This window comes from Cheilinus undulatus, linkage group 16, assembly GCF_018320785.1.
Source record: "Cheilinus undulatus linkage group 16, ASM1832078v1, whole genome shotgun sequence".
NCBI classification, from domain to species: Eukaryota; Metazoa; Chordata; class Actinopteri; order Labriformes; family Labridae; genus Cheilinus; species Cheilinus undulatus.
In genome coordinates, this window is record NC_054880.1 from 20,720,636 (window position 1) to 20,733,789 (window position 13,154).

The 13,154-nt window shown below is 41.0% G+C and overlaps 1 protein-coding gene across 2 annotated transcripts in view; it reads right to left on the reverse strand.

Annotated features, from left to right (window-relative positions):
• Positions 1-13,154, reverse strand: part of ripor2 (RHO family interacting cell polarization regulator 2) — a 91,921-nt gene that overhangs the window by 54,034 nt on the left and 24,733 nt on the right. The window contains exon 1 of one of the 2 annotated variants that reach the window (XM_041809158.1): positions 11,335-11,588. The exons of the other annotated variant lie outside the window; for it this stretch is intronic. The gene's annotated coding sequence lies outside the window, so the exon portion shown is untranslated. Of the gene's footprint in view, positions 1-11,334; positions 11,589-13,154 lie in introns of those variants that run through there. 2 annotated transcript variants of the gene reach the window in all.

Here is a 13,154-nt window from a genome sequence, read left to right on the forward strand (position 1 = left end):
GCCGAGATTTGCAGAAATGAAGACATGGCTGGCCGTTTTTGAGCGACTTGAAAGGTTTCATGGGAAAAAATGGAATGTAAGATGCATAAAAACCCTTTTTGGATTCTGAAAACTATAACAGAAGCCAATACTATGTCCTACATCTATGATCCTCATGCAGAATGCCTTTTGTCCCCAATGCTTTCTGGTTATATTTATCTCATAGTGGAGCCATGAATGCACACAGTCCCTCACGAGCAGCGTATTATCCATAGTGGGTGTCATTTACAAACAGAAGTCACGCTAGATTTCTGTCCCACTCACGGCTCTCGCAGCCTTGACTAAGCCATTACCATAATGTTACCAGCAGAATAACAATTTTCTGAGCGGCTGCACAAAAAGACAAACAGACTTCAGGAGAAAAAAGGGCTTAAGTGGAGGAGGAAAATGGCAGAGAAAGACTCTCCTGCATCTCTCTCTGGTGGAGAGATACTCTAAAGGGGACGACTGTTCTTCCTTTTCCTGAATGTGGTTTCACAGTTTAATATTTTAGCTAAGTGGGGAGATAATCACTGAGTTTGTGGTAAAGACTCAGCAGGGAGCAGGGAACAGAAGAGTGCATTTGGAGGCCTTGTAACTGTGGCAGCATATGGAGCAACAAGCAGGGAGTTAGAGATAGATGGAAGTTGCACAAAGAAGTTCAAGCAATTAGCATTAAATATTTAGATTCTAGAAGTGGGCGCTGTTCAGTCAAAGAGTTGTGATGTAAGAAGAGAATGAAACAGCAAAAAAGGAGAAACACGGGGACAGGAGAGACTGAGTCAGAGAAAAACGACAAAATCAGGATGATTCAGTGACCGAGAGAACAAACAGGCCTCTATATCTGTGAAGGATGCTACAGATAAGCAGATAAACACACTGAAACACTGCCATCCATTCTAGTGTTTTAAAAAGCAGGCCATACTGTGAACTCATTCACCTGCCAGCCTCCCAACACACACAGCTGTTCACAAACACTGTAAGCACATATCTGACCCAGCAATGTGTGTCTGCATGGATCACTGCCATTTTAAAGTCAGCTTTTATCTGCAGTGTCAGATCGTGACAGGCAGCAAAGATGAGAGGCTGAAGAGGACAGGGCGTGCAAAAAAAGGTCAAGAGCCACTCAGAGAGACACGCAGTTCCCAGCTAGCTGCAGCTTTGTGAGAACATCACTCTATCCAATTTCATTTATTTCTTTGATGCATGCATGTAGAGGTAGTTATGCACTAGCGGTTATTATGGATGTGGAGCTGAATCAGCTAAGGGGTCAGTTATCTGTCAGATCATAAAAAGCACAAAAAAAGGCTAATTCCTCATCTAGGGAACGATTAAAGATCAGATAAATCACAAGCAGAGCCCTGCACAGGATTCTTCTCTTATTCTCACTCCTGCTGGATTTCTGACCATTACTGCCCACTCCCGCCCACACCTGCAACAGGTGTGTCAATCCTTCCAGCACCCTCAATGGATTCTGACAATTCATGTTAAATATTCAGAATGACCGCGCATTTAATTCAATGCACTGTACTCTATTGAGTAACAACACTCCATAATGGTTCCATTAAAAGAAAGACGTAATTATTATTACTTAGATTAAACAATCTTCTCTTGATCGATCCATGAAGTCAGCACTCCCAACATGCTCTGTACTTCACGCCATTTTCAAGCTTCGTTTACAGTGACCCCCACAACAAATCAGACACTCTGTGCAGCTGTGACCTTTAAAGACATATTTTGTTTCGGCAGGAGAAGCTCTGTTCAAAGAGTGATCAGTCATCCAGGCAATGATTCCCCCAAGCATGGAGAGGCGGTGTCTCCTCCTCACCATGCCAACCCCTCCTCCCCTCTTCAAGTCCTCTGTCATCACACAGCTGTGTGTCACAGTCACCCTGAGGCAGCTGGGGAGTGGGAATAGCCACTTCACGTTGCCCCTGCAATAACCCCACTCTGTGAGGTAGGAAACCAATCACAGAGGTACAAACTAGGGAGGTTACAATACCAGAATTTCAAACTTTGAGAAAATATTATAGAAAATCAAATATGTTGATACCGGTTTTGAAACAATTTTAATATAATTCTGTCAGAAATACTGAAATTGTGAAGAAAATGTGGCTGAAAATGTGTAGTTTTTTTAAAAAAGCTCTACTATTTTGATCTAATTGATCACAAAATCTAGAGAGTGCATTGTTGTAAAACATGGTAAAGTATTGAATATTTTGTCAGTCCCTTAAAATGTTCAAAAGCCTGGGAGTGAATCGGATAGCACTGAAAGTCATTGATTTATATCCTTGTGTAAAACTTTTTTTAATAAACCGTTTAATAAAGCTTAGTAAACTGTATGCTTACAGGAAAAAAGATCATCCTCCATGACAACATTCTAATGCAGCCAGCGTAGCACTTTTAGCTGCATAAGCTACGTAAATAATGGGGATACGTAGCCTTAAACTTAAGCTAAACACATAAAGCAGCTAAGAAAGCTACATATCTAGATTATCTGCATAGCTAAGTTAGCTTTATCTATGTTACATAGATAAAGCTAACAAAAATACATATATAGATATGTTACAACAGCGCTACATAGCTAATGTAGCTCAAGCTAAGCTCACAAAGCAGCTAGGAAAGCTACATTTCTAGATTATCTAATAGCTAAGTTAGCTTTATCTAGGTTTGCTAAAGCTAACATTGCTGAAGCTAACAGAGCTACATAGCTAATATAGTTTAAAATAAGCTCACAAAGCAGCTATTTAAGCTCAGTAGGTACATTATCTAAATAGCTGCATTAGCTGTCACTAAGTTTGCTTAAGCTCATGTTGCTAAAGTTGACTTAGTTGCATTGGCTAATGTAGTAACGTTAATTCCGTAGCTAGCGTAGCTATGTAAGCTTTAGTTAGAGCTAGTGAATCTAAAGCAAGCCACTGCTTGTATCTACTTCTTAAACATGTCTATACATAATTTAATACAGATTAGACCTTTAACCTTTTTAGCTGATTTATTTATTTAATGTTTATTGAAATATTTACACTGAGGTTATTTCATGAAAGTAACTGCCAGACTGTTTATGAAGTTGAATTTAAAAGAAAAATCCAAAATTGGAAATGTGTAGTTCCAGCAAATGACAGCATTTCTTTGCTGAGATATAGTGGGCCTCAGATGAACGGTCTGTGAGAGTGGCCATCAGAGATGTGTGGTCTAGTACAACTGTCTTTAAACTGTCATGGCTGTCCACACACAGGACCATATCCGTGTGTTGTTCCCGTTCCAGGAAACAAAAAAAAACAGAGCTTAAACCTTCATGACACACAACCCGATCCAATAATATCTCGTCCAGATGCTGGACGCCACAGAGAGAGAGAGTGCACCAAATACCAAAACAGACAGATTATCAGCTTAGGGCCCTAAAACGCTTACAGCAGTAAAGCTACGGCTCCATGCTGCCCTGGCCAGAGGTGTGCGTGATTGTTACTATGCCTGCATGCTGGTATGATGTGTCGCCAGTGACGTTGAGCGTAAGAGCATGTGTTGTGAGGGGGCACAGCATGGTTGCCCAGTTAGAGAAGAGGATTATTAGGGAACACCTCCACAATACACACACACACACACATACATCAAGAATGCTGCGCTGATCTGCTCAGAGACAACAGGGGAGGGGTCAGACCGGGTTCAAAACCCCCTCCATAAATTCTCTGTCTGTATCCAGGAAGAAAGTGGAGGAGTGGGGGTTGGACAGATGGGGTGGGACTGGAGGAAGAAATGGATGGATAGATAGATGTGGGGGGTAGAAATGAGAAAAATATAATAATAAAGATGGAAAACCCAAGGGCAGACCAGCAACCATTCACTTTAATGCACCCTCCCCCCCATTTACAGAGCTGGGCACTCATTAGTCCATTGGTTTCACCTAATTGTTCCGGTTATCCATGTTCATACATCACTGCCTCTTACTCATGCGGTCAGCAAAAGAAAAAAAACATCTCATACACACTTAAGCACACAAATGCATGCTTGTAAAAAAGTGTGTGTATTGTTGAGAAATGCTGGCCTTATGTGATAAACATGGAGCTGCAGACAGCTTTCTGCTAAACTTAACTGAGTCACAGAGTATGACTGAGGAGCGCTAATGCTGTAGGATAATTCAATTGCTACTCCTCCAAACTGAAGACTTGACACAGAAAAACAGAAATGAAAAATGAAGTCACTTTGAGGCAGCAGAAACAAGCTGTGAATGCAAAATCGACACATTACCACTTTCAGAGTTGATATGATGTGTTATTGGTGAGCTAAGCCCATGCTAACTCTGCTACAGGCTACTGTAAGGATGCACTCAGTGGTTTTCAAAAGTTGAGGACAACTTGGGGGTGCACAGATAGCCTAGTGGTCACTCTCTCTCCCATTTCCGCTAAATCTTACATGAAATGCAAGATTTTTGTGTCCTTGGGATGGCAGAAGCAAAGACAAATGCACTTGCATGTAAACTGGGTCCCAATTCAGGGACTGCATCCTTTAAAAGTTGCATTTGAAAACTGATGACCTGACAGCAGCATGTTAAAAGTTGTCCTTTTCAAATGGGCCTCCAAATGTATTCTCCTTTTGCTGAGCCAAGAAGGATACATGAGGTGGATCACTTGTGAACTGCCACATCCCATGATTCATTGTGTGCTAGTGCAAACAAGATGAACTCTCAAGGGCCCATTAATGTAATTCAGCTCATTAGCAAGCTTTCAATACTAATGTTACAAAACATGAGGGGCTTTTGAAACTGCACAACATCTGGTAACAATTTTAAACACCTAAAACTGTGTTATGATTTTCCATAAGTAAACAAACATGTTAGCAGTATTTAAATCCACATGTAAGAGCACATTCTTATCAGCTAGTTTTTGCTGAAGTTGCTTACGTTTTTAGGCCACGAGGTGGCGCCAAGCATGGAAAGGGTAAGGCCTTGTCCACATGGACACGAAAACGATATACTTCAGTTTCTCTTTGAAAATATTTTCCGTAAAACACAGGATCGTTTTGGGAAATGTGGCACTGTAATGCTGTCACAGAAATGCATTAAAAAGAAAGAAGATTACAGAGCATACATGTAATCTATTATAATATAATATCTCTGCGGTGGAGCTAAGAGCATCTGATGTATGCTGATCTCCATAACCATTTGATGTTCGCGGTGGTGGCGAAGGAGTATCAGACATTGCTGTAAAAGGCTGAGAAAGCTGGTCCAGCTAGACGAAGGGAGACAAGAGTCCCGCCCCTCTGCGCTCCTCTGACAAGAAATTCCTTGTTTTGTCACAACCATGCTTCTGATGGAAACAGTGATGTGCTCTCAAGCTAATAAACCTTGTGGGGTAAGAGACCGAAAAATAATGTGCTGATCCCAACCAAGCCTGTTCTATGAAATTGCTCTTTGATGTGAGCCATAGTAGCTAAAGTAGCACCCGTACGAGTACCAGTTTTCTTTCCTTTTTTGTTTCCTTTATTGTTTTGTTGTTATCTAATACAGGTTTCAAAAGCTGGAGAGGTAACAAGAAGAGCAGTTTGGGAATTAAACGACCAGCCCTACTGAGCTGAGCCAAATGATCCACATCTCTAACAAGAGACAGATTTCCTGTCACGAGTGAGACTGGACTGACATCGGATGATGAAACATGGGCAAGGTCAGAGTTTAATGTGCTAAACCATGACGAACTGTGCTAAACCAAGGCAGAACTCTTTGTGGAAACAGACCATACACAGTTGTCGTGTGGCTTTTTACGGAGGCTTTTAATCCTTACCTTCTGCCATTTCTCTGTTTACTTTTATTGCCGAATGTGTCACTACTTTCTTGACACAAAAGCTGCTTAGGAAAGTTTTTATTTTCCCACTTTGAACGGTTGGCATAACCTCAGACAGAACAAAAAAATGGCTTTTTGATAGAGCTTCTCTATGCAAAAATTCAATACTTAAAGGCCTGTCTACACACACCTTACTAATTTACCTCTACTATTTACTATCTTTAGCTCGGTATTTAGTCCTACCAACACGTGAAGAAAAACATCTAGGAGCTGGAAGTGTTATCGAACCAGTGAGGCCACCAGGAATTCTCCTCAGGTGACGCTGATTGTCATGTTGTACCCTACACTCTGAGAATTGTTGTAATCCATGACCTAAAGGATTGGACAAACATTACCATGGCGGTAAACTTCTATCTCCTTCCTTTATTTAGCCTCCCCTCCCAAAAGATGCCACCACCCACCTCCACTCCTCATTCCTGCATACTGGTCGTCTCCATTGTCCCAGCCCCTCGTCCAATCCCTGCCTCCGCCCCTCCCTCCACATACCACTTAACCCCCATGTAACAACCACAACCCAACTCCTCAACACCAAAAATTCCCAACACCCATAAAACACCTCCCACCCCTCTCTGAGGAAGGGGTGATTGTAAGGTAGGACATGTCGAGACAGGCGAGGAAAACCAGACCCCGATCATCATCTGGAGAGCAGATAACATGTGACTCAGAGCAGACAAGACGGCATCATGCCACCAAACCGCAATCTAAATGCAGGTTTGCCACTGTTAACTCTGAATCACGTTATCTAAACAGACTTCCTCCTACGATGAGAGGTGTGAGAAGTGAAGAACTGAGCATGTTTCTTAAAATAATACCACTTTTTAGGCCCTATGACAGACATCAAACAACTGTTGTCTATATCTGTGAACCTAATGACCCTGTTTCCCCACAGGGAGCATTAAAGTTTCCTAAAAAAAAAACACAGAACAAATTCTACTTCTTGCCAGTTTTGAGTCGAATCAAAGCAGCCTGTCAGACACAGTTCAAGGGTCGAGTTATATTTGGAAGTGTAGATGTTCAGCAAGAGATTCGACTTTATTATTTTGAATAAACTTTCTCATTTAGCTCTCACAGTGGAAGAGGAGCAGCGAAAGTTCAATCATTCCTCTCCCCATCCCCGTGGAGCGCTTTGAGTTTCCGCAGCTTACACGCCTTATGAAATAACTATCAGCTGTAAAAACTTGAAGGAGGCACTCCTCCTGTAAGAATGTAAGGGCCCAAGTTTTCTCCATCTCTGAAAAACCACACTATGCTCACAGATGGAGGAACATATGTATGTGCATGAAACACATGCACAGAGCCACCCACACGCTCACACAGAAGCAGCAGACAATCCCAAGACCAGCGAGGGATGAGCGAGGGAGAGGGAGAGGAGGAAGGAAAAGGTCAAGTGCTCCAAGTGTGAGACATTCATAGACTATAAAACACTCACGTCTTTATCATGGGTGGTCACACAATGCACCAACATGGTATCTCTTTACTTCTAATTTTCTAACTATGTAGCGGATGACTAAAATACTCAATGCAAATAAGGCTCAGTCCCATTTTACAGTAGCCCTTGTTTTCTGCTGCCTCTCCTCAGAATGGAGTTAGGAGTGGTTGTGATGAAATCTTCCTCTTTCCTGAAATGGGACGGCCCTTCAAGACCCTGATGTGCCATTAGTATTCATCATTGACATTTGCATGAACAGACATGACTACATTAATGGACATGATTGATATGTCATTTTCAGTTGAGGTCATTTCTGTTGTGTTGGCTATCATCGTTTTGCTGTTGTCAGCACCATCTCAGGGGAAATGTGAGGCTGTCAAGCACAAATTTATAAATGACAATTGAAAACTGGCTAGATAGCTACTATGCCTGAACAATCTGGGAAAATAATCTTATTGAGATTATTTTGACTCACTGCAAATTGGATATAAATTATCTTATTAAAGGGGGGATCATTTGTATGTCATTCTCATCTGTATTACGAAAAACATTCAAAAATGAAGCATGATATGTAATGCATCACATCTCTGCTGCAAAAATAAAGTTCTAAACTGGTATTTTGACACAAATTTCAGGTTTAAGAAATACCACACCTGCCCTGATTTGAAAATAACAGCAGGCCATGTTGTGATTTAATCTAATTTTTGATTAATTGCCCACCCCTACTAGCTACACACTACCGGCATTTCTTTTTAAATCACTGCTTGTATGAAATAAAAGGATCATAATGCGTTGAAATGACATTATACTGAGGTAATAAAACTTGACCAGCCATCTTGCTGATTACTTGCAAAGCATTCTGGGAGATTAGTCATTATACTTTGTTTGGAGCATGCAAAACCTGGAAAATCTCCATACAAGGACTGAGCCAAACACACTATAAGACTGTGAGTTAAGCCAAGTATAGCAACTATACTTGGTATGTTAGCATTTTGACACGCTTTAATTAGCACCTTATACAAAAACCCAGCCAGACGAGGACCAGTGGTATTACTTTTTCAAGTGTTGGTCATAAATATAGACACACTGATTGTGATTATTGGGGTAATACCAATACTGATGTGAAATAGGGATGCACAATTACGGATTTTTGCCGATATCCATATGCCGATATTTACAGATTTGTTTTAGCCGATACCAATACCAATAGTGATATTTAAATATGTTTTTCTGACAAGAAATCTCAGTCCTTTTGGACACTTTAAGGTTTGAGGGTGACCAAGGAAACAAACTTTAGTCCTCAAAAACACTTTAAATTTTAAAGAATGAGGATAAATAAAGAAAAAGACCTCAACTGACATATGTCTGTTGATTCAGCCTAAAACTCAACTAATTTAGTAGTTTACATGGACAAAAATGAATAAAGTCCACACCTTTAGACCCAGGATCTTAGAACCGCCAGCTGTCTACGGGAGTAAGTGGTTCTATTGAGGAGAAAAGCAGAGAAGTATTACTTTTTACGATTCATCATCACCAACCTCACAAATTTTGTCAAAAATCAATGCTTTAGGAGTCTGGATATTTCAGTCTGGTCCAAAGCAGGTGAAATGGCTTCAAAGTTCTTGAGAGACAAAACTAAACTACAGAATACACAATTAAGACCCGTTTATCACATTTACCAAACTACACTAATAGCAGCAGGAAAAAGAGCAATGAAATATTACATTATATACAAATATATGCGTTTCTGTTAAAGTGGGTTGTAAAGTTGACTGCCTTGGACCAGAAAGGCCTTCAGTTTGTTTTTACATGGTCTGTTGGACTTAATGACATTCGTAAATTATGCTCCCATCAGCCAACAACTGAACGACCACAGTCTAAAGGATTGATTGGTTTCAAATGGTGCATCATGTGCTGTTTAATGAAAAGTTTCATATCCACATGATTCATTAGCCTGTCAATTCATCTGGGAATTATTTAGGGTTGTTAGTGTAGTTGGAAAAAGTCTTAATATATTTGATTGTTCCTTTTTTGGCCATCCTTAGCCTTACATGGACTTCTCGTTAATCAAAACACCTTAGAAGGTGTCCCCTTCGATTCTCAATTTAAATCATTTTGTAAAACTTGACAGTCATTTGATGAAGAAAATTGGCAGATTTATCTATAATGGAAACGATTTAATAGTTCAGCCACCATCCCTTTAAATTCCCTTTAATTGACAGCAACTTCACAGTGTTGTGTTTGGTGTTTTAGGGGAAAACCCAACAAAACAAGAGCGTCTGAATCTCCTCCAAACCTCACAGTCATAATTCCTTTAATGAGACTTTGGAGAGAAAGAGAAGGAAATGGGTGCATGTGTGTGTGCACTTGTCCCTGCATGAGTGAGACAGAGAGAGAGAAAGGAAAGAGGACTGAGAGAGAGGGAGCAGATGCAGGCAATGAAAGGCCGGCTGGGGTAAAGTAGAGAGAAGGTGAGGCAGAGCTGGTGCGTGTCTGTCAGAGTCTGGGAACAGACGCTGCTCCTGCATCCCTGCAGCCCGCTCTCGGCTTGGCACAAACATGCTACCCCCTCGTCTCCAGACCCCTTCAAACAGCTTAACCAGGGCCCAAACTGGCTGGCAGGGAAGCAAAGCACTTCCACTTAACCATATCAAAGCAGTGAAAGAGCATCTAGCCTTGAAAAAAACTCTTTTTCTTAGAAACAGCATGAGCAGCCTGGGGAAAAGCATCGCTGCAAGCTGCATGCTTATTTAGGCGAAAGACTTTCCTCTTGTTTTGATTTTATTTTCTCGAATTGAGTGCTTGGGATAACTTAATAAAATAGTTGCTTTTGATCAACCCACAAGACTGGCAGCTGAGAATCTAACATCCGTGGAGTTGGCAGGCTTTTAAACAGAACTGACTCTGAAATATCAAAAGATTGACACTCCTCTCTTGTGTTTTAAAGCCTGGAAAGCAGAAAAGAAGAGATCTGCAAACCATCTGGCAGGTAGAAAGCTGCAAACATTATCCTCACAATTCACTTTGCAAATTTCTCTTCACTGTTTATCTGCTGTTGTTCAGCTGCAAGATCCTCTGTGGGTGGTACCAGAGATGACAAAAGACTGATGCCCTTTGGCCTCCATCATCAACAAAACCTGGAGGGGCATTTTTCAAAGTCTCTGACCTGATTCTCTCATGTTTTGCATGCACATCACAGTAAGTGTTGTTGCACCAGGAAATTGCTCTTCCACCTGATTGTAAGGCTGACACAAGATGCAATTCTTCAATAATATGATACTGCAGGTTTTAAAATTACTGAATGGCGAAATAGTAAAAGACAAGTGCAGAGATGTGTCCAGCAAGCTCCTGCACAATGTTCTAATTGCTCACTAGCAATGTTTTGCCTGCAATTTTGAGCCTATTCAAAACAAGATATTACACAATACTGGATGCTCAGGACTTTATTTCTGCCCCCTTTGCGTTGAAGCAAGCAGCATATTATTTGTTTTGAACCATTCTTACATATTAAAGATTCAAATCAAGTATTCAGAAACATTGCATAACCCTTTACACAGTGACAGACAGAATTTTGCAACATTTTTCTCCATTTAAACTGAAATCACGTGTCTCCAGGAAACAAAAAGCCTCCTCCAGGCACGGCATTACTCACACCACATCATCTGTCAAGTGGACAGACCAACAAACAACTCACAAAACCGCCTATTTAGATAGTTTACATAACCCAAATGCTTGTGAGACACTGCCTTCCTGAATTGGGAATCAATTTCTTGACGAATAAGGCGCATGCATGTTTTGGCTACTTTCAAGAAAAGCATCTAAAAAACAAAACGTGCGTGGATCAGGTTGATTTCTGTGAATTTTACGTGCATCAGCAGCACTCGACTGAAATTAGGATTATCGCTGCTTTCTACTGGCTTATCCTCCAATCAGATGCATCCTAGGTTGTGATCCACTAACCTACTGCCCCGGAGAACAAGCTCTACCCCATTATCAGTAGTTATGATACTATTTCAGTCCTAAAGAGTGAAAGTGAACGATGCTTCAACTTACCTCTGCTAAACTTCACGAGCTGCTCCTCAGTAGCGTCTCTGCCCGTCTACCTGTGCATCTCCATCCATGAGTTAAATCAACAAAAAAAAAAGTGCGCTTTCGCTTTCTGTGCAGATGTGTGACTGCTAAACGCTCCTGAAATCAAAAGCACATTTCATCACTGAGTCCCACCGGGCGGCCGGATGAGCGGAGTAGCCGATAATGGTGGTTTTCTCCCCGTTGAGGATCGGAGCAGCGGCCGCGTAGAGCAAACACTGAGCCCCCTCATACACATTCCAGTTTGTGTTTGCAGCGCTCCTCCTGAACAACGGACAGCCAATGAGAGGCTGAGGATGTCACGGGGAGGGCGGGGCCACTCTGTTTTGTGGCCCCCAACGCTGTTCTTGTGTGGGTGGTGGGGTTGCACGTGCGCGTGGGTATACATGCGCGCGCGTTCTAAGCATGAGTAAAGCTTAGGTTATGCCTTGTTACTTTTTTAAATCAAACCACGTGGTGTTAAATTTAAAGCTGTCAAAGTTTGATTTAGCCTAATGTTTCCTCCCTAACAATGACATTTCTTAATAAATGATCAATTTTAAAGTCAAGAACACGTCTGAAAGCCCCATCTTTGACAGCCATACAAGCACCTATTCACACAACGAGGCTATAGCTAGATTTTATTAAGCCTGCGGAGGCACCCCAAACTCAAAGCAGCCTTTCTTCTTCCTAAAGTAACAGTTCTGTCATTCTGAAGGGTCGTTTCAATTTAAAATCAACTGGAGACAGCTGGGTTATTAGCCAGGCAGTTGAATTAACTTGGGAGATACAAACTAAAATGGCTAAATCTGTACACCAATTAGCTGGCACAAGTCGGTAAACTAATCTTTTTTTTTTTTTTTAAATAAACCCAGGCCTGAAGTCGTGGTCAAATGCTCTTTTAAAACTGTATTGAAGCCACTCTAGCTTCAGTTAGATGTCAGATGTAGACATGAGAAGCTTAGCAGTTAGCATGTCATAGGAACAGCGTGGTACCACAGTTTTTCAAGACAATCTAGCTTCATTTTTGATGGTCACTGTCGCAGACCGTTTATCTGACACTCAGTATATTTCAGAACAGAACACCTAAACTTCTGAAATAAAATCCGACTAAACCTCCGTTTAGGGTTAGAGTAGGGGTTAGTGTAAGGGTCAGGATACCAAAAGTTAGCTGTTAAAACCTGACATGCAAAACCTGATTAAAATCTGTTTAATAAAGCCGATAGTGATGGAAAATCCGTCTCTTTTCAGTCATCCGGATCATTTGGCTTGCTCAGCAAGAGGAGTCGGCTCTTTCAGCTCCCAAACGGCTCTTCATTCGGGTACCAGTTTGGCTTCATTTGACCTGCCAAATTTAGCAAAGTCATGACATATGATTGATATTCTGAGAGTCCCTTTCACACATGTCCCACACAGTGGGGGATTTAAGTCTGATTTATGGTTCTGTGTCAGATCTATGCCATTGCATATTGTATGTTATCTGATTTCAATTTAGTTCAGTCTTTTGGTAGGAGGGCTGAGTTTAATAGGAGACATGTTACTATTTAATACTAGTTAAGGCTGTTCCCAGAGATCTAGTTCCTTTTTCAGCTAAATTCCGATTTGAGTTACATTTAACTGACAAGTCTAAAGATTAAAAAAAAAATCATCACAGGGTGCACTGTAAAATTCCAACTTGACTAATGTTGAGTGAGGAAATTATGAAGACTTTGGTTCACGTTTCTTAACTAAACTAGTTGATATAAAATTATACTGAGTTTCTTAAATTATGTAAGACAGACCAAGTGGACATAAAGATTTAATTT